The sequence below is a fragment of the Vanessa cardui genome, chromosome 25, assembly GCF_905220365.1.
Source record: "Vanessa cardui chromosome 25, ilVanCard2.1, whole genome shotgun sequence".
NCBI classification, from domain to species: Eukaryota; Metazoa; Arthropoda; class Insecta; order Lepidoptera; family Nymphalidae; genus Vanessa; species Vanessa cardui.
Genome location: NC_061147.1, coordinates 3,625,539 through 3,651,333, shown reverse-complemented (window position 1 = coordinate 3,651,333; position 25,795 = coordinate 3,625,539). Strand labels below are relative to the sequence as shown.

Genomic DNA, 25,795 nt, shown 5'->3' with positions numbered 1-25,795 from the left:
ACATAACATCTTAGTTCCCAAGGTTGGTGGCACATTGACGATGTACAGAATAGTTAATATTTCTTACAGCGTCATTGTTTATGGGTGATGGTGACCACTTGCTATCAGGTGGCCCATATGCTCGTCCGCCAACCTATACGATAAAAAAAACATCTTGTGATACTCGGTGTTCGGGTTTCGTGCAAGTCCGTTTAGGTCACGAACTCATACCAAACAGTGGTACTTATTATTGTTCTGTTTCGGTTTGAAGATTGACATTATATCGAAGTTCCCAAGGCCTAAGGCTTCCTCTCCCTTTAAGAAGGTTCCACCACGCTGTTCCAATATGGGGTGGAATACACGTGGGGCAGAATTTCTATGAAATTAGACAATGCTGGTTTCCTCACGATGATTTCCTTCACCGCCGAGCACGAGATGAATTACAAATAAATTAAGCACATGAATATCCAGCGGTGCTTACCTGGGTTTTAACCCGCAATAATCGGTAAAGATGCATGCGTTCTAACTACTAAGCCAGATCGGCTCGTTTAAAAAAAAATGCAAGATATATTTATTATAAAGGGATCTAACGTTAGTATATTTTTACCGTTAATAAAAACTACGTTTGAAATCAAAACGCGCTGTAAACAAGCGGACCAACGCCCACGAGATGAAATAACGCCTACATCCCTCCTATGTATATTTAGTACATTTAAGTGATTTGTATGTGTACACTGGTTTTCATGGGTACGTAACTCCGAGGTCCCAGGTTCGATTACCGGCCGAGTAGAAAAGTTCATTAGTTTTCTATGTGGCCTTGTGTCTGGGTGTTCGTGGTACCGTCGTTACTTCTGATTTTCCATAACACAAGTGCTTTAATTACTTACATTGAGGTCGGAGTAATGTATGTGATATTGTCCAATAATAATTATTATAAATTTATAGACCGTAATAAAACCATCACTACATAGTATAAAACAATGTCGCTTTCTTTGTCCTTATATCCCTCTTTATGCTTAAATCTTTGAAACTTCTGATAGAGTGATTCGAGATAAAGTTTTTTGTATATAATACATGGTCAATATACTAAAGAAACGCTAACAATTTTAGAAGTTTGTCATATGATGTCGTAAATAAACAAATTCTGTAGTATATTTCGTATCAGTATTGCACTCGTTCGAAGCCGGGCGGATCGCTAGTTATTCATATATAATTCAACGGTAAAATGCAAAACGTTTTCATTCTACCTTTCAAAGATTATTTGAATAGATAAATAATGCTATTTAACATTTAGTTGCGATATTAAAACAAAGTTCAACTTTATTACGGACAGAAATAGACAACTATTTCAAACATTCCAGCTTCAGTTCATATTTGTTTGAATACGAATTATATACAAAGGTCTTTCAAAATTAATAAGCAAAATTTAAGCATGGTTGAAATTATTTATATACTAAATAATATTATTAATGCAGAAGTAAGTTTGTTAGTGTTCCGTACCTCGAAAGGATAATAAAAGAACCCTTTGATAGTAAATATGTTTGCAACTTGTCTGTTTGTGAGTCCCTTTTTCTCGGCAACGTGTAAAGGTATAAAGTTGAAATGAATACCAAATATGAGAACTGCGGTTACTTGGAGCTGTGAATAATTAAACCTTCAAAATATATGGCTACTTATGTCGTTTTGTCCATACCTTTGCTAAGGAAACACTAGGTTTCTCCTTTGACCATAAAAATTGGTATTTTTATGGTATAGGTTGGCGAAGGAACATATGGCCACCTGATGGTAAGTGATCACCATCGCCTTGGGAACTAAGATGTTATGTCCTTTGTGCCTGTAGTTACACTGGCTCACTCACAAACTGGAACACAACAATACTGAGTACTGTTATTTGGCGGTAGAATAACTGATGAGTTGGTGGTACCTACCCAGACGGGCTTGCACAAAGACCTACCACCAAGTAAAAGACAGAAATATCTCCTCAAGGATAATATAAGATCCGAAAACTTTAATCAAACTTCGATCCGTCATTTTTCAATAGTACTTATATTGTACTTATATTCTATTATTAATAAACTGGTTGTAGTAGGGGAAAATCAAAGGCAGTCGAACCGCTGGTCCGATCAGATTCAAAATTTATCGTGACTCCATATTCTGACTGCACTGAAACTTGCCGAGGATGGAGTGGTGTAGACGAAGCTAGACCATGCATCAGCGAAAACTTTCGAAAGCTTTTCTGGACCAACACGTCTTTCAAATTTATTGTATTTATTTGTAATGAATTTTGTGCTAGCCCAGCTAGGACGATCATCGGATAATCTACGGTCCTACAGTTATTATTGTTGTGTTTCAGTTAAAAAGATGAGTAAGCCATTGTAATGATGGGTACAAAAGGGGATCTCAGTTCTCAAGATTAGAAGCGCATTGACGTTGTAAGGAATGGCTAATATTTCTTACGAGTTACAGCGACGATGTCTGTGCAAAAAGATCGCTTAGCGCGTGCCCCCGTCACGATTATCTATCTCTTTCTGTCTGTATGTAGTATACCTATTTAAGGCTAAACCACTGAACCTTATGCCATTGAAAATCATATGATACAAGCTTGAGCCCTTAGAAATAAAACAACTGACGATCGATCTGTAAAACGCCAGCGAGACGAAAAAGAAGACTATACAAAAAAAATACACTTACTTTTTAATATATTACATGTTCATAAATATACTTTATTTGCTTAACATATGAGCAAACAGAACAATATAATATATAATTAGTTTTATAAAATTTCGTACCGTAATATTAAATTAAAGCGGCACAAAACAAATATGGCGGTGTTTGGATCATACGTTTTGCATAATGTGTTTACCGTCGAGTTATTTCACTGAAAATAACTTCATTTAATTTTCCAGCTAAGAATTACTGAACATATTTAGCATATCTCAGATTACACTTTGATGTTTAAGAGTGTTTTCAAGCTGAATTAACTGAAACGCTAGAACAGATTTTCACTTGGAATCTGTGGATTTGATCTGAGACTTCGAGCATGACATTTCTTGCTCAAAGTCCCAATACTGTACAAAGGCCTCTTCTCTGTATGAGATTTGAGGCTTTTTCCTCAACGCCTTTGAAGTATGGGTGTACTTTTGACAAATGCAGGTTTCCTGACAACCTTTTTCCTTTAACTCTGTAGTGATTTATAACTACAAATTAAGCACAAAAAATTAACGGTCGCATTTGAGCCCCCATTCTTTTAAGGATCTCAAAATAGTGTTTGCTAGAGTTACTCTTTCTTAATATTTAAAAAAGTATTAAATTAAATTACAAAAATATACGAGAATATTTCATTTGACTTTCAAAATACAAATTCATCAAATACTAAAATATTATTATTTCTTTGTAAAAAATAATTCACGTCACAATTAACGAAACTAGTAAAGAAAATATGTATGTATGTGTTGATACATAAAAGATAAATTCTAGAACGAAGGGTCGAGCGGAAAGCGTGTGTTGGAGTCAGGGGCGTGCGGATGACTGAAGTTATTTCGTCCACTTGCTTAGGGTTCCCTAAAACATACATGCTGAAAAATAAACTTAAAATTACAAAGTTAACAAATTAAATTTGTATATATATTATTATCATCTATATTAATATTATAAATGTGAATGTGTCTGTCTATCTGGCGATGTCCGTTACGATATCAGACGGCTCGGATTGCAATTTTACACGTGGTATGATGTAGCTCAGCTCGCCTCATAGTGTGTAATATAGTATTTTCAAGCAATTTTATTTTTTCATACTGCACGTAATAGCTCATCCTCGGCAAATTTTGGCACATGTATTCTCTTTCGCAAATGTTGACTTAAAAGAAACAGTCATTTTGTTTTTACTTTGTGATATAAAATCCTTATTTTTTAAACATTTGCTCACGGCAAGCACATGTTGAGCACATTACGGCACAATTATATTTTATTTATTTATTTTTATTTTATTTATTCATGTACCAAAAACAAGTAACACAGAAAAAAAAAGAATAACAAAGAAACAAAGTGATACATAGGAAAGCTTATATCTATGAGAGATCTCTTCCAGCCGCCCTGGAGTGTGAGTAATATTGTGTCAAATTACAGAGAAGGTAGGTACATCTTTAATTTTGGTGATTATAATAAGTTCGATAAAGTTAAGTAGCGGAGCCATGATAATGGACATTATCTGTCGCTCTTTCACATTCAACCCGGTGAACCAAATTTGATGAAATTTGATATGATGAAAACTTGAACTCCAAGAATGGACATAGGCTACTTTTTTTCTTACACATGACAACCAACACCTTGAAACTCGAGCGAACTAATTAAATTCATGCTTTTAATCTTTTAGTCTTTCCACCAACACGCATTGGAACAGCGTGGTGGAATATGTTCCAAGCCTTCTCCTCAAAAGGAGAGGAGGCCTTTAGCCCAGCAGTGGGAATTTACAGGCTGTTGTTGATTGTTGTTGTTGTTTTAATCTTCTGTATAATCTTATATTGAATTGTATTTTTTACAATTAAATTCAATATGAGACGGCAAATATAAAAACTCATTATTTCAGATTTCTATAGAAAACATCATCAGAATTGATTCACCAATCGAATAAATACGGAATCATATTCTTAGATCAGGTTTAACCTTGTCTCAAAATTGGACCTCGTTATTCGGAGTGCTCGCCTCGACGATTTCACGCTCCGTTTGACTTCACCTACCTACGCTGTATTCACAAAAAACTAACTGCAAACGACAATATATAGCAAATTATGTTTCCCATCTTGAATTCTTACGCTTCGTAGCTTAATATAAAACATACGCAAAATTTATGAAACTACTCTCCTATTACTGTAGATATTGCTACAAATATTTTTAGTAAACATTAAATATCTACTATACTAATATTATAAATTTGAAAGTAAATCTATGTCTGTCTGTCATTCTTTCTTTTGGGACCATTTTGGGATCAGGTATCATTAAAATTAGAAACGACTTTGATTACTATATAATGATATACTATGTAATTATATTTGCTATGAATTGTGACTATTGATGTAAGCCTGAATAATTTGAAATACGTGAGTTGGCAAATGAGTATATATTACATAGTACATTATATGGTAAATAGTCGCCAAATATAATTCTAGGTGTTACCCGCGACTCCAATCCTTTGGGGGTAAGTTGTTAGATGTTAAATCAATGAATTTTCATTTGCTTAATTTGTGTTAATAATTCATAATCGTACTCGGTAAAGGAAAACATTGTAACCTACATTTCAACGAAATTGTGCCAAATGTAAATCCACCAATCCGCATTGGAGCTGCGTGGAATATGTTCCTCACCTTTTCTACAAAGGGAGAGGAGGCCTTAACCCATCGAAGAGAAAATTAAAGGCTGTACATACTGTAGAAAGTTAGGCGTAAAAAGTAAAGAAAAATCCTAATTCCTTGCCCGGGGCTCAAGTTTGCTTTAAAATAATTTTCATCAAATTCGGCTTATTGATCTGTCTTGAAAGTGAGGCCGTGAACAGACAACATTACTTTTGCATTTCTCATATTAGATTAACTATCCCAATCGCCAATGCGCCACCTCGGTGACTAAAATATTGTAGCACTTTTACCAATAAATACATTGGTCCTTTCGATATTCAAATTGGAAGCCAACAGTATAAAGTATTGCTTAGCGGTAAATTATGTAAATATGTATATGTAATGCAGAGATACAATAGAACGCAATCTTAAGGTCGCGGGTTCAGATCGCGACACACTATTTGGTTTTCAAGTGCATATTTGTGTTTGCAATTCAAATCGGGCTAAACGTTGAACCAAGCGGATATAAATGGACCGTGTCATCCAGAAATATTCCAACCCACAGGCACTAATAAAAGCTGTAAATATATATATGAGGTAGGCATTTTTATTGGACCTCAGCATTTTTCTATAAAAAAAATATAACTTTTTTTTAAATATATAATACAACAAACATTTCTGCAATAAAAAGTTTACTTATAAACCACAAATGTGTGCGTGGAATACCCATGCAACTTCCAAACTTTGAAATGAGATTACTTTCTCGAAAGAAAACTCTATCTTAGTTTAATTTATTGTGTAAACCAAACCGTGTTTACACACCGGGTTTATTTGTAGCTATAAGATCTAATAACTAAATCAACTTGGCAGTATAAATCTAGGATAATTTCGTCTTAACGATAGGAACTTGGTAATTTTTTTAAGCAATTCCTAGTAATTAGTTACAGTATATTATTTTAAAGTAAAGTAACAACCTGTACATTTCCCACTGCTGAGATAAGGACTCCTCTTCCATTAAGGACAGGGTTTGCAACATATTCCACCACGCTGTTCCAATGCGGGTTGGTGGAATGCACATGTGGCAGAATTTCGATGTAATTATCAACCAATGCAGGTTTCCTCACAATCTTTTCCTTCACTGCCGAGCACGAGATGAATTATAAACACAAATTAAGCACATATATATATATAGTGGTGCTTGCCTGGGTTTGAACCAGCAATCATCGATTAAGATGCACGCGTTCTAATCACTGGGCCATATCTGCACTCATTTTATATTACTTTATATTTATAATAATTTATAAGAAATATGTCCTCGCATATAGCCTTCGATACATCAATGTCTTCCAATATAATCTATATTTGTGGTATAAATCAGTTCACTCACAAAAGGACGCTACTTCATATAAACTAACAAATACAATCTGCGTTTTATTCATTAATATTAGTAATCTCACATACAACAATAACAACAACAACAACAACAGCCTGTAAATTACCACTGCTGGGCTAAAGGCCTCCTCTCCGTTTGAGGAGAAGGTTTTTGGAACATATTCCACCACCCTGTTCCAATGCGGGTTGGTGGAATACACATGTGGCAGAATTTCTATGAAATTTGTCACATGGAGGTTTCCTCACGATGTTTTCCTTCACCGCTGAGCACGAGATGAATTATAAGGACAAATTTAGCACATGAATCAGCGGTGCCTGCCTGGGTTTGAACCCGCAGTCATCGGTTAAGATGCACGCGTTCTAACCACTGGGCCATCTCGACTCCATCTCACATACACTAAGATATATTTCAAAAACAAACGTCACACACATGCAGAATAATTCTAATTCTGTACTTGTGTGTGTTTGAAGTCCATCTATGACGTTTTTACACAAAATTACTTTTTCTCAGGAATAGAAACATCGTCGCGTAATTAAGTTTTCTTGTAACTGTTCATTACTAGTCACGGAATGGAACGATGAAACAATATTTGAACGAATTGAATGGAAACCGAACGAATGACTTTGTGATTTATTTTTAAAGTTCTTTCAAAACATAAAATATGACGTAATGTTTTTCATTCATTAGTCGTTTACTGATTTCATTATTGTTTTTTTTTTATTCATTATTTATTTTACTTTTATTATTGTTGAATATGTCGAATAAATGACAGATATATTGGAATGATCGTTAATAGGTGTATCAAAACACACACACACACACACACACACACACACACATACATACATACATACATACATACATACATACACACATAAATACGTACATACATACATACTTAAAAAAAATACAGTTAAAAATAATAAGATTCTAATGCAAGGCATGTTTGTTTTATGTACATTATTGTTTTAGGTACAAATAACTGTTGTTCCTTGAAATTTAAGCTTCATACTAAACGTCATCAAATTCGGTTAAATGGATTAGCCGTGAAATCGTAACAGACAGATACGAACATACAGACTTTCTTTCGCATTTACTATACGAATATAGATAAAGGGGCCTGGAGTTAGTATCGTCTGTTCCACACAAGGTATATTTTAATTTTTTTTACTTGGTGGTAGGGCTTTGTGCAAGCCCATCTGGTTAGTACAACCCACTAATCAGTTATTCTACCGCCAAATAACAGTACTCAGTATTGTTGTGTTCCGGTTTGAAGGGTGAGTGAGCCAGTGTAACTACAGGCACAAGGGAGATAACATCTTAGTTCCCAACGTTGGTGGCACATTGCTGATGTAAAGAATAGTTAATATTTCTTACAGCGTCATTGTCTATGTGTGATGGTGACCACTTACCATCAGGTGGCCCATATGCTCGTCCGCCAACGTATACCATAAAAAAATTACATACATACATACATATATACATACATACATACATAAAGATACACGTGTTTTAATAGGAAAAATAAAAATCATCATACTACTAGTAGTTTGTTGGACACGGGAAATTGTATCGCAAAAACACCTCTCGGAATTTATTGTTCACCTTAAGTGTAGTTCACACTGAGAAATTATTTACTCCGACATTTTGATAACTATTCTACTTTTTTATTTAACATTTAAACTAAACCGTAAATATTCTACGAGATGGTAAATGGTCACTGCAGACCTGCACTGCATCTTTAAATGGTTAATTAATTCGACGTCAACTATAAAACCAAGAATATTGTCGTTAATTTACTATTACGTTAATTCCGATTTCAAATTTAGAATTCCATCAGGCCATTGTCTATATATCATATCATATCATAATTTGTGTTCAATTCATTTAGAACTGGGAGGAAACTTACATGTCTAATTTCAAAGTAATTTTGTACATATGTATCCAACGCATTGGAGCAGCATTGTAGAATTATCACCAAACGTCTCAAAGGGAGACCTCAACCCAGCAGCATTTACGGACTAGCAACTTTATCAGAACTCACAGACTGACACTTTCTTTTACACACTACAACTCATAGTTTGGGGTGAGATTACGATATTCTATTTCTGTGAAAAAAAAAATCACTTAAAAGTCAATTATGATCCAGTATCTACAAAATTTAAAACTCATTTAGTTTCTGTAGTCAATTGGACTCGAACGCTAGAACTTTTGATAAATCCACGTTTCGAAGTTTCCAGAATGCGATTCTGTGGTTCAAAGAGAATGGAGCAAGAATTCGTTGGTGTTCGTATGTACAACTACGAATGTAGTTCAAAACTTTATTTCATTATAAAAAAGGTAGTTTCAATCTCCTCGTATTAATAGAAAGTCTACATTTCTAATCAGCATAAAATCTACAACATCTTTTAAAATCAAAGTTTCATATACGTATACTCGTAGGAGAGTTCTTAATCAAAGCAGTGCAGTAGTCACAGCCTGTAAATTTCGCACTGCTGGACTAATGTATCCTGTCCCTTTGAGGAGAGGGTTTGGAGTATATTCCACCAACCATATGACAGATTTTCGTTAAAATTAGACATATGCCGGTTTCCTCGCGATGTTTTCCTTCACCGCCGAGCACGAGATGAATTATAAACAAAAATGAAACATGAAAATTCAGTGGTGCTTGCCTGGGTTTGAACCGGCAATCATCGATTAAGATAGACGCGTTCTAACCAATGTGCCATCTCGGCCCTAATCAGAGCGATAGATTAATCTTCACCCAGTTCGGAATATAAATTCAACCGAGAAGCACTAGCTAAATATTTACTAATTACACTTTTCCTAGCCCTATTTTACATTTATTCTCTTGAAATATTTTCCATTAAACTTAAAATAATAATTTAAAAAAAAAATTCAAAAATCGAACACTTTACACGAAGCCTTATAAAAACTCATTTTGCGAAACACGAGACCTAGGAACAATAGCTATTCGTCAGGTTTAGTGGATATTTCGCTTCATTCACTCTTTCAGCGACTTCAGGTGATTTGTAAACTTGCAATGGAATGAATAGATTCCGTGATAACAGTTTGTAATTGTGTTTTAAATGTTTGAAAATAACCTAAAATTTCCTATTATAGCTTGTCCTCTAGAGGAACATTGATGTGATTTTACTATAAGGAGAATTAGAGTGACTTTCCGAACGTCAGGCGTCAAGCTGACAGATGACTTTTTAAAATTCTTTTTCTTTTTGGCGGAAGGTAGCGCGAAATACGGTCAGGCGTATCATTGTTTTATTTTGTTGTTAATGATAAATTTGTTATAAAAGTAATTTTGTTTTGTTAATATTACTATAAAGTTAATTCCAATTTCATATTTAGAATTCCATCAGTTCAATGTCTTTATACGAAGAATAATAATGATATTAAATGTCAGCGGTGATTGCCAGTCGTCAACCTACTGTCATTGTTCATAGACTAGCATTTACATACATACATATTGGACACCACAAGTACAATTTACAATATATGTTACATTGTAAATAATTTGTTAACACTGAACTCCAAAATCGATGAATTCAAATACTTCTTACTAGCTTTATATACTTTTTATCCTATGTTGTCATTTTAATATATTTTATTATTAAAATACGTTATTGTAATAGTTTATTTCCCAAATTAACAATACAGTTTTGCATGTATTGATTTCAGAAGTTACATTAACGTTATGAATATTTCACACAAAACGAGAAAAATAAAGTCTTCTTAACAGTAATACAATAATTGCACGAGTTTGTGGTTTTGATTGCTTGTTACTTAATGTACACAAATAATAATACATTTTAACAATCATATTTAAGTGTAGTATTTACTTAAATACTTTAATATTCTAAAGTTAATAATGTGATATCACAGCTATTATTATTATTTTTACTGATCAATTACAACACTATGTATATTTATTTTAGACATACTCGTATGTCTCCCTCAGGGGGAATTTTGATGACATCATTTTTACCTTTGATATATTAATGACGAACAAATATAGAATATAGTTTTTTTATACAAAGGTTGTTTAAATATAATTAATAGAATAATATCAAATAACACGTTGATTGAATTATTTTCATTTGACAATATAATTGAGCCTTTAAAATGTATGAAGTAATAACAGTGATCAAATTTGAATTTCGATTTATTAATAAGCGATTATCTTTTGATTTATTCGAATAACTTATGGGTACTTTCTTCAGAGTAAAACTTAGGAGTGTTTCAAAGACTATGTACTACGAATCAGCCTAATGACGTTTCCAGCTGTTACTAACGTCCCCAAACACTAATTACACTTCTAATTTACTGAGGAATTGTTAATGGCTTGAGTTTTAATTTAGCCAAGAACGTGGGTAAAATGTAAAGCAGGCAGGGTAACATTTAGAATGGAAGATTTTTTTTTTATATTTTCAAATTCATCCAGATGTTGAATGTTGTTTTAAAAGTACTTTACAATTGAATTTGATGAATTTGAACCGAAACACATTAATACTAATGTAAGTATCTATTGCAGTTTCTTATGAGAGGGTGGTACATACCCAGACTTGTTTTCCATCCATCATAACAAAATTGTGGTATCTAGGTAATAAATGACATAAAACTCAGCAGCTATTAACGTAAATAAAATTGAAATTCTATTTAAAATGACGTTCACTCAAAAGTCAGAAAATTAAAAATTTTAGCTTTCTATGAATTTTTTACGGAGGAAATTTTAAATATCGATAATATTAAGATTTAAAAGCTGTGTCGCATAATTTCGTGTGACATAAAAAACTATGAGCGTCAGCTGAAGCTGACATTTAGCTGTGCTAGACAAACGAGAAAAATTAATGGCGCCATATTTTTACCTCTTTTTGGTATTGAAATTTTTGATTCGAAATAAAACGATTTATCTTCTAATAACGCTCTCAAATATTATTAATTATTCCACATCATCTATTTTTAAAAGGGGTTTTTCCCGTAATTCTCTTATAGAATTTAATATTATTAGACAGAATATAATCAATGAATTCCACCGAAAATTGCTTTGAAATTCAATGGTTGACTGAAATAGCTGCGAGCTCTTTCAACTCCAGCTGATTCGATGAGTACCGAGAAATAAGGCTCATGCACCTGCCCACGACTTAAGTATTATCACTTCAAACGTAATGTACATTCAAATAATATTATGTAAAACTAGTGTATTGACACATTTCATTCCATACCATTGACACAAATACCATTGGATGTGTTTAATAACTTAGGTTATATACCTAATGTTGACTAAAACCGGACTTTGTTCAACAAACCTCGGACCGGAACCGACTAAACCATTTGCTTTGCCCCCACGATTTGATAACATTCCCATTGCTGTCAAAGCTAGTATCGAAATACTCGACGTTGATGTTTCAAGTGTCATTCAGTTTAAATATATATATATTTTTAGAACCAGAAGTAGGAAGTAGGTTAATCTCTGAAACAATTATCTTTAATTTATAATAACAATCAATCTACCACAAAAGAAAAACATTTAGTCTACATCACAAACCATCAATAATCACATTATACCGTAATAATTATAATTGCAATTCTCAATGTGTCAACTACAAATCTCCCGCCTTTTTTTTTTAAATAAGGAAGTTGTATGACTTGACGCTGATGTTGCTTGTTTATTCCAACAATATAATTTAAAGCCAAATTGGCTTCAAAATACCTTGGTGCTTAAGGTAAGACGGTATTTCATGTCGGTCCATCGCCTGAAATTATAGAAGGCACAAATTCGGCCTCAAATGGAGTGCTACTCTCACCTCTGGACGGGTGCTCCCCAGTATCAGCTTCTTCCATTTGACTGTATTCAACATAGAGCGGTTCGAATTATCGTCGATCAAGAACTAACCCATCAACATGATCCGTTGTCTTTGAGTAGAGATGTAGGATCACTCTGCACACTACCACAATTTTCACATGGAATGTTTCGAGGAATTGTTTGGATTAATCTCGGCTGTTTTATTTGACCTTCGGATCTCTTCACAATTCCGCGTTCCAACTGAACCACCTAGATCTCCGAAGATCTATAAGAACGCGATTTCAAAGGCATTTTCTACCTCGCACAACCATTCTGTTGAACCAGCTTTCATCGACGGTTTGTCCAAATTTGTTTAAAAAAATAATTTTTGTTTAAGTTTGTATATTTATATTTTCAGATTTAATTCCACCAGGCAGTAGTGTGCGTATATTGTGTTACCATTTGAAGGATGAGTTGGGCCAGTGTAATTAGCGGCACAAATGAGTTTTTAAAAACAAATCAAATCTAATGTACATCAAGTTATAGTCGATTTCTCTCGTGGAAATAAATGGCGCGCGTCTTCGTAAATTGAACTGACAATATATAAATATTTATTGTCATTATCCAACCTAAAAGACAAACTTTAACGTTACAAATTTTCTTTGAAGTTCAAATCGTTAAGCAAATTCTAAGAATATCGTTTTAATAACATTAAAATAAAAAATATAATCGGGCAGAAGTTCCAAAACAAGTCTTTGAAAGGTGCCAAAATTCGGGGTAATGTACAGTTTATTACCATCAAAGCCTATTCGAATTGAAAGCAATATTCCTACTTCACGTTATATTGTAATTATATTATACATAGGTTTCATTTTAGTCGATTTTCAACTTTCACAAGCTTTTGGAACTTTACATTAATTGGAAGTCGTTAAAAAGGGTAGATGAAATATCAGTTATTATTAATGGTTGTCGAGCCAACTTGGTCCAATCAATAAAAAATTTATAATAATTTAAAGTCGTCAAATTATTATCAAAATTAGTTTGGGTCGTTTGAGCAAGACTTTCCGATATAGATTTTCTTAGTTTGGCTGTTAATTTAAAATAGTTAATTTATTAAAATCATTTTATTAACGCCTACTACTATTATATCATAAGGTGAAGCACTCTCGCAGCCACATCATCTAGAGCAGAAATATTATTGTGCAAGCCCGCCTTTTTTTTCTCGCTGGAAAATGCGATACGATACGATACGTGATGGAAGAGGGGGGGGCGTTTGTGGAACTCCCCGGAGCCCTGGACACCAAGTGCGCCCAAGTACGCTGGGTTTACCCACTAAAAATCAGCGGATAGATATTCTACTACCAAAGAGCAGCGCTTAATACTGGTGTTCTGGTTGGAGGTGTGAGTGAGCCAGTTTAACTAAAGACCCAATAGACATGACATATTAGCTTCCAAGATTGGATGCGAATTGGTGACATAAGAAATGTTTAATATTTCTAAAAACATTTATGTCTATGTTCGGTGGTGATCACTTACCATCAGGTAGCCTATTTGCCGTTCGCCTGATAAAATAATATTATATTTGAAATCTGCTAATTTAATTATATTAATTAATTTTCACCAAGCTTGACACATTTATCAATTTGTATCACAGAATGGCGTATTTTGCAAGACAAATCTACAATGCTGGATTTAATACAACGCCGTATATGATAAGCAAATCTCAAAATTAACGACACGATTTGTCAAAACAATACAGACCATTATTGCATGAGTTGTTGAGATTACAATAGTGTAGTAATATATCAAAAACTCAAAATAAACTTTATTCAAGTAGGCTTTTACAAGCACTTTTGAATCGTCATTTTACAATTAATTTTACCGGTTCGGAAAGTAGATTCTACTGAGAAGAACTGGCAAGGAACTCAATAGTTACTCTTTTTTAACATTTAAAAAAATACAAAGTCATGTTAGTTAAATACAATTATTTAAATGAATATATCCTGTTTGGAAGTCAACGGGTATTAACTCCTAGCTTTTTTATCATCTATAAAATCTTGTATTGAATAATATGCTTTTTTTACCAATTTTTTTTTACAAACGATTTGAATTTACGAAACGTCAAAGTTAAAAATGTCTGCAAAAAAATTCATGGTACATGTCTTACTGTGTCTAAGATTACTGATGTAAGAATAAAAATAGTGAAGAAAATACAAAATATATTTGTTAATGCGCGCCCATAGTTTAACGTGGAAACAGCTTCTTCAGTTATTTAATCTATAATTATTTAGTAACATACATAAGATAAGCTATCTGCAGCTGATCATATGTTTCATAAATTAATCATATTAGTCGAGTAAACTAAACTGTAGAAAAAATGAATAAAAAATCACTTTTTCCTGTCATTATTCAACTTTCATAGCGTCTTAGCTGTTCCCGATAGCTAAAGTTTTAAGCCATTTTTCATCCATACAAAGGCTTATCGAAGTCGTGCGAAGCCGGACGGGTTCTGTCCTGTGGCAATATCCGGTTCGCACTGGTTATATCCGGCTGAAGATAGGCTCAACGCTATTGAATAAGATTGTATCTATGCATCAGAACGGAGATGGGACTAAATATCGGACTGCGAGTCAAATCTCATTGTTGAGTATGGACGTTACTAATACAAGACTATAATAAAAAGTTATAAGTTATTTTTTAAATTTATTGGGTTCATTGAACTCCTTATATACATTGAAACACTTCCTCGGAGTTGTCTTCTTTCTCTCACTGTTAATTTCTATTGATACACATATATAAATTTTTATTTTGTCATTTATATAATCTAACGTTGTTAATTTTTTATTGGTTCTGATATTTAATACACAATACAAAGCATAGAGCTGAGATGCCCCAGTTTTTAGAACGCGTGCACCTGAACCGATGATTGCGGGTTCAAACCCAAGCAAGCACCACTATACATATGTGCTTAATTTGTGTCTATAATTCATCTCGGCGTGCTGTTCCAAACCCTTCTTAATGGAAGAGGAGGCCTTATCCCAGCAGTGGGAAATTTACAGGCTGTTACTTTACTTTACTTTACAAAGCGAAAGCAACATCGAATTTACTATTGATAAATTGATAAATATATTCAGAATACATCACACATACATACACAACTTAAAACTATTCGAAGTATAATTTAAATAAGTTTTTTTTAATCCGAAAACGCAAACAACACATTCGGAGCGTTCGATACTTCTCTCCGGATTATAACTCAATATAAAACAATGACATATTTTTAAATTGATTTATGAAACTTTAATGAAACCTACAAGATTAAAATAAAAATTGAGAAATATAAACAATAGCTTTTGTTATTGTTATCAATCAACTCATGCAAAATGAAAGTCAATTATTGTATATAAAAATACAATAAACACAAAAAGTCGATCATATTTGTATTTTTAAATTGATTTTGTAATTAATATACGTTTTAAAAACAATTTAAGTAAATGACAACCCTATTATACTTTAACCTTTTATAAAGATATTTAAAATAACAATGTATCTATGTAAGGTGTTTATATGACTACACGTTTTTTTGTAGCAGTTGTACAGCATATTAACATCGTATTTCTACCGAAGTGCAGGTGCACTGCCACGCGATTAGCAACATTGAATGCATAGAAATAGAGTCTGAAATAAGAAAATTGAACGCCTGGCCCTTGAGAGCGTTACAGCGGATGGTGGTGCAAAGTGTAGCGCGCAGGAACGCGTCTACGAGATCGTAGGCGCTACATTGGGCAGCGACGCGTAGCAGTCAATACGCACGCTTATTCGAATATCTGTTCTGTTCTTGATCGAAGTTGAGTAGTAATGTGTATTATGATATCATACGATTACTTTGCAACAATTCCGTTAGCAAATTTTACTATGTATTACTTTAATATGTTACTGGTAATCTATATTCAAAATGGTTATCAAAAGCAGATTCGTTGGCGGCCATTTTGAATTTTAGATGGAATTGTTTTTGCTCAATTGCTCGGATATTTTCAGCTCTTTAAATTGTCACTTTAATTCTACATTTAGTATTAAATACATAAAGTAGATAGAAGCGATCATATTTTTTTTTATATTATATTAAAACATAAAATAAGAATCACTTCTGTAAATTACACACATAAAGTATCACAGTACACAATTTTATCATTTAAGAAACGATTTTGCACTTACCGTATCGTAAAAGTTTACAGTTTAAAAACCATTTCCATTCGTATGTTTTTAAAAACACCTTTGGTTGGAAAAAGCTATTTGCAGTGTCGAAATATGCAATGCATTCTCGCCTTCTATTACGATTTATTTGAAAACAGAACACATAAAATAAACTAAGCTCGAATTCCGAATAAAAGCTGAATATCTTTATTCAAGCTTTTGAATCATCTTTTAGGATTTAATGGAATGTTACTAAACTCAATTCCATAGTCAAGAAACTGTGTACTAGTTATTCCCGGTAATTAAATTACATATTATATACAAAAGATTAGACGACGGTTACATGGATAAATTAACTTATTTAAGAAATTTGTTTGATATGAAATCTCAATTGACAAATAGACTTTAAGGCTATATATTACATTATTACATTAACAGCCTGTAAATTTCCTACTGCTGAGCTAAAGCCTCCTCTCCCTTTGAGAAGATTTTGAAATATATTCCACCACGATTTTCCAATGCGGGTTGGTGGAATACACATGTGGCAGAATTTCTATGAAATAAGACACATGCAGATTTCCTGACGATGTTTTCCTTTCCGAGCGCGAGATGAATTATAAACATAAATTAAGCACATAAATATTCAGTGATGCTTGCCTGGGTTTGAGCCCGCAATCATCGGTTATGAGGCAAGCGTTCTAACCACTGTCCCATCTCGGCTATATACAAAATTGTACAAAATGCGCCAATTTTAATCAATACAATATATTAACTCAACCGTTAATTACATATAAATACAATTATGAATAATACTTGATATTTGGTCATTTTGTGGACAATATTCCATTTCGATTTATTACTAATTAGATATTATTTTTGATTTCAATATATTAGTATAATAACATTATATGAGCGTCAGTGTTATGAATACATTACAGCTTTATTATTCTATGATATGTTTTTATACTGGCGGTCGGGTTTCATGGAAGCCTCAGTGGGCTTCTTTGTTAAACTGTGTTTATAATATCGTATTTGACATTACATTTGAATGCTCTGTGGGAGTTTCTCAGTTGGTAGATTTTGAACTATCAATAAGCAATAACCGCTGGCAATATTCGATTTGACAGTCTATATGTTTGTAAATACTTTTATATTTTAATATTTAATAAAGGATTTTGATGGCCTAATAAGTTAGGGCCTAGATCAACGAGGCAATTCTCAAGCACCCATCTGAAATAATATCTATACAATTTTTTTCATTCTTACTTGACATTATACAAATATTACATCATTTTACAGATATGTCAAGTATATATTTTAGACACTTCATTCATCTTTATAATTTGTAGCCTTTCGTAATATGTTGTGTAAGCTATACTATTATAAAGTTTCATTAAATATTTTATAAATACTATAAACAATTTGTTCTGCTCCTATTATGTTTTAAGTAATAAGTGGAAACTTTACTGGTAAATGAGCTAATTTTATGTTATAGCTTTAAGAATGACTTGTACTGTTTGATTCCCTAATAAAGTAAAATAAAAAAAAGTAAATAAATAAATCCATTGAGTAAATTTTGCGTGAAAGTGTTACATACATTTATATGTACTAATTTTCACCTTTATAATATTCAGGACAGGTTTGAGATAAATTAAAAAAAATGTATCGTATTTCATCAATATTTTGAGGACGTTTTCACCTTCGTACTTCTTTGTAATGAAAGGTCAAATAAATATTCCTAGCTCAGTTTTTTTGCAACCGCTCGAAATAGTGTTTGATATCACTTTATTGCGTATTGCATGAGTGAGATTCAGAGCACTCAGTTGTTCAAACACGACGCCCACTGATTCAACAACGCTCACAGTGACCTTCCGATATTGCTACATATCAAACATGCACTGTTTTCAGACTGCACTTCATATAATGTCAACCATTAACTGGGCCAAGGTCGATGATTACGTCAATCAATTGAAATTCTGATTTGGTTCATTAATAAATTTGTCCAAAATTTGATCAAACGTTTGGTTAAAAAAAATGTTAGATGTCTCGAATTCAAATTTGAAAATCGTGCAATATTATGATAAATTAGGATGCTGTCTTCAAGCGATGTATGAAGAGGCATCTTGAGGGCCGGCAAAGCGAGGGGACTAGTACAGCTCGTTCTTACTGGCTGTACTGGTCGGTAATGGCGTTTGGACTCCACTTCCACTTGCCACTACCACTTACCAGTGGAGTGGAACCATATACGTACCCTAAGTTTTATCTGGTAACAGTAATTAATCGTTATCATCAGAATATATGATCAAAATCTAAAGCTTCAGATCGCTCCTTTTATCGAATAGCAGACAACATATGCAAAAAACATGTATTGCAAACATCAGAATTGTACTTAGATCTACAATGCTTGGGTAACGATCAGTGTCTCTAGTAGATTAATATGAAATTCTGGTATCTTGGAGGTAAGATTGATTCAGCAGTCGTAAAGATAAAAACATTCAGGTACGATTGAAATCAAGCATATAACTCGAATCGATATACAATAGTTTCTACGTTACCTTAATCTTCCTTTCATATTAAATTTATACCGACTCACTCAACTAAGATTTGACCAAAACAATACTGTGTTGATATTGGTGGTAAAATATATGATGAGTAATTGGTACCTCCATATTGAATCTTTAACTCTCAACTGTGAGTAAGGTAAAATTATAAAACTGTCTTATAACAAATTAGTGTCATATACTTATTAACAAGGCAACATATAACAATCAATCAGTATCATATTTTACAAGAGAAAAAGTTCCAAATCATTTCAAATTTTATTCGAAGATTAAGCTCGGATATGCCTTTGTTATTCTTAAGTAGTTACGAACTTTACTTGGTGGTAGGGCTTTGTGCGAGCCCGTCTGGGTAGGTACCACCCACTCATCAGTTATTCTACCGCCAAATAACAGTAGTCAGTATTGTTGTGTTCCGGTTTGAAGGGTGAGTGAGCCAGTGTAACTACAGGCACAAGGGACATAACATCTTAGTTCCCAAGGTTGGTGGCGCAGTGACGATGTAAGGGATAGTTAATATTTCTCACAGCGTCATTGTCTATGGGTGATGGTGACCACTTACCATCAGGTGGCCCATATGCTCGTCCGCCAACCTATACCATAAAAAAAAAAAAACAAAAAAAAAGAACTTGTACTGATTACCGAAGTTCGTTGTTACGTCACTTAAGTAATAAAATATTGTTAAAAAAACTTCGATGCATGATCAAAACGTTTCCAGACAAACAAATATTTACTTGATTCTTTACAACAATAGCGATCTTCCAGTAAGTCTTCTCTCAAAGTGATATTCGTAAAGAAAATGTTTCTCGACGCGCCCGACGCCTATTTTCTTTGTTTCTTAACGTTATTTCGTTCAATCGATTTATTAATAAAACACTTTGAAGTGTTTTGTTTACAAAGTGTTACGTAAATAATTTGATGTGACAATATTCGTGCCCGCGACTCCGTGCGCGTTTGAATTTACCAAAAAAGTATGAGACAAATATGAGACAACATCACATACATTACTCTGATCCCAATGTAAGTAGCTGAAGCGCTCGTGTTATGGAAATCAGAAGTAACGACGGTACCACAAACACCCAGACCCAAGACAACATAGAAAAATAATGGTAATCTACATCGACTCGGCCGGGAATCGAACCCGGGAGCTCAGAGTGGCGTACCCATGAAAACTGGTGTACACACCACTCGACCATGGAGGTCGTCAAGTCATTGTTGTAGTCTCAGTTATTACATAAGCTATCTGAAAGATCCGTCAAAATCGATCCAACCTAAGTTATCATCTGAAATTTGCGTCAGAATCGGTCCAGCCGCTCCCAAAATTTGTCGAAACAAAGAAACAAACAGATAGACAACTGTAAAAATAATGTCATTTTGGTACATGTACCATGTATACATATTCAATGACATAACAGATCAACAGACGGCCATTTTTGACGTTTACGGGTGCGTTCGGAAATAATGTTCTAGATGATAATTTCTTGCATGCTTACGTTATTTACTATATTTATATTTGTTTAAGAGCAAATAAAGGTTTCATCTACAATTTCATATGTCTGATCAAAAATCACTTCATCGGTGAATTTTACTTTTAATCAGTAAATTTGATGTCTTAATACTTTATGAGGGTCGTGATGTCACCTAGTGAAGGTTATATTGATTCTTCATCCATCCATCCCATCCAGTGAAGAGGAATAAGTACGAAGTATTTCCTTATATCACTTAACAGGAGTGGAACCTAATCATGCTATATTAAAGCGACGTTATTTTGTTAATTCGCTTTTAATATATAGTATTCATACCTTACAAAAAAGGTTTAATATTTTGCTTATATATTAATATGGATCATTGCTATTTACTCATAGATAGTTTAGTTAAGTGTAAACAAAATATATATTTGAAGTTTAAAAAATGGAATATCATTCAATGGTATCTAGAACAGAGAAATAAAAGTATGTATATAATAAGAGAAAAAAATTGAGAAATAAAGCGTGGAGTTAATACCAGTTGACTTCCAAGCAGGATATATTAATTTCAATAATTGTATTTAACTAACATGACTTTGTATTTTTTAAATGTTAAAAAGAGTAACTACTGAGTTTCTTGCCGGTCCTTCTCGGTAGAATCTACTTTCCGAACCGGTGGTAGCTTTACTTAACTGTAAAATGACGATTCAAAAGTGCTTGTAAAAGCCAACTTGAATAAAGTTTATTTTGATTTGTTTTGATATATCAGTATATAAGAGCAGAGATGGCCCAGTGGTTAGAACGCGTGCATCTTAACCGATGATTGCGGTTTCAAACCTAGGCAAGCGCCGCTGATTCATGTGCTTGTATGACAAATTTCATAGAAATTCTGCCACATGTGTATTCCACCATCCTGCATTGGAACAGCGTGGTGGAATATGTTCCAAACCTTCTCCTTAAAGGGAGAGGAGGCCTTTAGCCCAGCAGTGGGAATTTACAGGCTGTTGTTGTTTGTATATCAATATATGTAATTCTATTTCATTTTTATTCTTGGCCACTAAAATTCATACCTTTTTTCGTTTTATTAGGACCATAAGAATGTTTGGAAGTCGAAAGTCTGGCTCACTCAATTTCGGAACGATACATATGAAAACACTAGTGGACCTTATTACTGTTTATCCACCGGAAGATCTAATTTGCTCTCCGATTATTACTTATCTTTATAATTAATTAAAAATATTAATAATGATGATTGATGAGGGGACTCCATATATGCTTTTATAATTTTAAGTATTTCAAAAAATTACGATATAACCAAGAAAGAATATGAAAGAGAAGATTAGCCTTATTCCTTCTCCAAGTCTCGTGGTGTGGACTATGTGGATAATGTAATATAAAATACTAATCCTTTCCCGCGGCTTCGCTCGTATTTTAGGGCTTGGTTATCATGTGTTAGGCAAGTCTACGTCGTTTTTTGGAGTTCAAGTCTGCTTCACAGGAAATTTCATCAAATTCGGTTCATTGAGTTTTTCTTGAAAAAAAAAACGACAAACAGACAGACATAGTTACTTTCCCATTTATAATATTAGTATAGATAGTATATATTCCATCCGTTTGACGGATGAACACAAAGTTTAAACATTTGTTATGAATAATAAAAATGAAACAATACCGTAACACGTGACGCTCCCGTTACGTCAGCTAGACGTCTTTAAATAACAATGGACATGTTACAACTTGGTAACACGTCAAATAAGTTGCGACGAGGCATCCGATTACACGGAATGTCGGCTTTATTGAAGTCACTAAAGGATAAATGGGCTTAACGCCTGTGTAGGTAGCACAGCCTTTAATAGATTTATAGGAAATGTTCATACTGAAATTTTTGGTGGAAACATATTTGGAAAATATTCAATTGGTCCTTTATGTTGGGTCTTTGATACTTACATCCGAAAATAAATTCGTATTTTTTCAATAAGTTTCATTTATTTCATTTTTATAACACATAGTTATGCTTCGTGGTTTCGCCTGTGTTAGATTTGCATTAAAGATGAGTGTGTGGAAATTAATCAAACACTAATCGTGGTTCTGGTGTTCGGAACTATCTTGAAGTTTTTGAAGTTATTAAAAGTCCATCCAAGAGCAACATGCATATTTCATTGTTATCTGAACGATAAGGTAACATTGGACAAATAAAGACGACTTTTTTGTCTTATTTTTTACAAGTGACCCGCTTTGACTTCCCACGATTACAATAACTGATACCATATAATACTACAAAATTTATTTATTTTCGACATCACATTAGAAACATCTAAAATGATCAGTGATTCTTTACTATATTGTCCATGTGATATATATAAAAACCTTCCTCTTGAATCACTCTATCTATTAAAAATACCGCATCAAAATCCGTTGCGTAATTTTAAAGATCTAAGAATACATAGAGCAGACAGCGGTACTTTGTTTTATACTATGCAATAAAAAGTAGTACTAGAAATTATAAAACGAAATCAAAATCTTTGATAATAATGAAGCAATTTTGGTCACAGCAAACTTGACGGTGATAACCTATAAAGATGTATCACCTCGAATGTTACCCATATTAAATATTTTATTTTTTTTAAGTGTTTAGTGATAAGTCGATGGTGTAACTTTTTACAATAAACAATAAACAATAACCATAAATGTTTTGGTCAATACAGGTGCTCTCTCTGTTTCTATTCTTATAATCGAATGAGAAAGTAATATTGCTCGACCGGGGGGTGCCCGGCGCCGAAACAACAGATTTAAGTGCTTGCCGACCCACAAGAGTGTAAACAATACTAACTTCCACAGAGCTGCTTAGAATATCAGCGAAACTTCAGAGGACCTCAAATCCCTAACTGAGTGGGGTCCTAACATTCTCCAACTAAGCGAAAAACTAACATTACTTGTAACGGTTTATTTTAACTTCAGTGTTAAATTTCGAAAGTTCCTTCGGGTACTGTTGTGAAAGTTTGCAGTGAAAACAAATATAAATTACTTAATTAAATTAAGCTTAAATTCGTGATCAATTAAAAAATGAAAGAAATTCTTACTGATTTAAATCAATACTAATATTGTAAATGCGAAAGTCTGTCTGTCTGACTGACTTAAGGCCAAACCACGAAAATGAGTTTGATGAAATTTATTACGAAACACAATTAAACTTTATTCCTGACGACCAACCCCTAAAACGAGAGCAGAGCCGCAGACAACACATATAATACTATTTTGACGACCTCCGTGGTCGAGTGGTGTGAACACCGGTTTTCATGGGTATAAGCCCGAGGTCCTGGGTTCGATTCCCGGCTGGGTCGATGTAGATTATCATTAGTTTTCTATGTCGTCTTGGGTTTGGGTGTTTGTGGTACCGTTGTTACTTCTGATTTTCCATATCACAAGGGGCTTAGTTACTTACATTGGGATCAGAGTAATGTATGTGATATTGTCTCATATTTATTTATTTAAAAAAAAAAAAAAAATAGCCTTTATTTCTACTACTTACAACTTATACTTTTATAGTTTATATTGCTAGATCTAAATTTTATTTCTAAGTAAACAAGTGTATTATAAGGGAAAAAAAAATATTTTAAATTTAACAAGTAGTTGTCGCCTCTCTGGCGTAGGCCTCTCCTAAACCTTTCCACTCTTCACGTTCCCGTGCCTCACGCATCCATAAGGGCCCCCGTCTTTGGTTAAAGATGTCATTCCACCTTTTGCTTGGTCGTCCTCTTCTTCTTTTTATGTCTCTTGGTACCCATTCTGTTAGGCGTTTTGCCCATCTGGTATTGTTCATTCTACATACGTGTCCTGCCCAATGCCATTTGAGTAGTCTCGCTCTTTTCCTCACATCTGTTATTTTGGTTATTTTCCTAATACTGATATTGCTGACCTTATCAGATAGTTTTAAACCGAGTATGCTTCTTTCCATCTCACGTTGGCAGATGGCTAATCTATCTTCATCTTGTTTCCTTAATGACCAAGTCTGACATCCGTATGTTAAGCAGGGTAATATCGTTATTTCAAAAAGTCTCTTCTTAATATTTACATGAATTTCGTTGTTTTTCATTATTTCTTTCGATCCACAGTATTTCTTCCACGCTAGAGTTATCCTTCTTTTAATTTCTTTTCCTGTATTGTTTTCAAAAGTTACGAGTTGTCCCAGGTATATATACTTTTTTACGTATTCGATCTTTTCATTTTTTTTACCGTAATATCTTGAGGAATTCCGTTGGTTAGGATTTTATTTTTTTTACTGTGTGTTAAAAACTTACAAAATTGCGTCCGTATTGTATATTCAGAATATTTCTGAACCACTGATTAACGTCAAATTAACTAATGTGACTTTAATCCGATCAGTCATTGGTCGATTGTAAATTATGACGCTATATGCAACCAATGAGAGCGCAGATTAAATCCCAGTTAGTCTATCTAAAGTAAACATTAACTATAAGCTACATTTACTCTTTTTTACTATATTAATACATTTATTATAATACCTTTTTTAATAAAAACTGACAATGAGTTATGTATTGATATTTTAATAAATTCGTTTAGAAGAAAACCTTCGTCAATTTTCAAATTAATTCCTTTATCAAGTCTTAAACTCTTAGTACCTTTTGAATATAAACATCAAACCATTGCAACGCAATATGTCATTCTCGATCGGTAAAGCAGATTATCGCTCATACTGAGCATACGAAAGCAGATCTTAAAGTGACGAACCTTTTCTTACCCCGACTGTAGGTACTTTTACCGTAAAACCTTTGGTACATATCCAATGATTCATGACATTTCATATATCATATATAACTTGAGAATTACGCTCGGATTCATAACAAAGATAGATTAAATGTCAAATGCTTATAAATCCCTGATCTCATCACGGTCTACGTCTCGGATGAAAATCAATATGAGATTCGCGTCCCAAAGTATTCCAAATTTTTTACCTCCACAATTCCCACGCATGTGTTCATTTACGAGGCATATAACATTCGATACGACATTATTAATTTACTTTATTAACTTCTGGGTTTCGCGGTTTCAATCGAATTTAA

The 25,795-nt window shown here is 33.4% G+C and overlaps 1 protein-coding gene across 1 annotated transcript in view; it reads left to right on the top strand.

The window, feature by feature from the left end:
• LOC124540564 overlaps positions 1 to 25,795 on the top strand; it is a 121,596-nt gene that overhangs the window by 44,394 nt on the left and 51,407 nt on the right. The window lies entirely within an intron of this gene.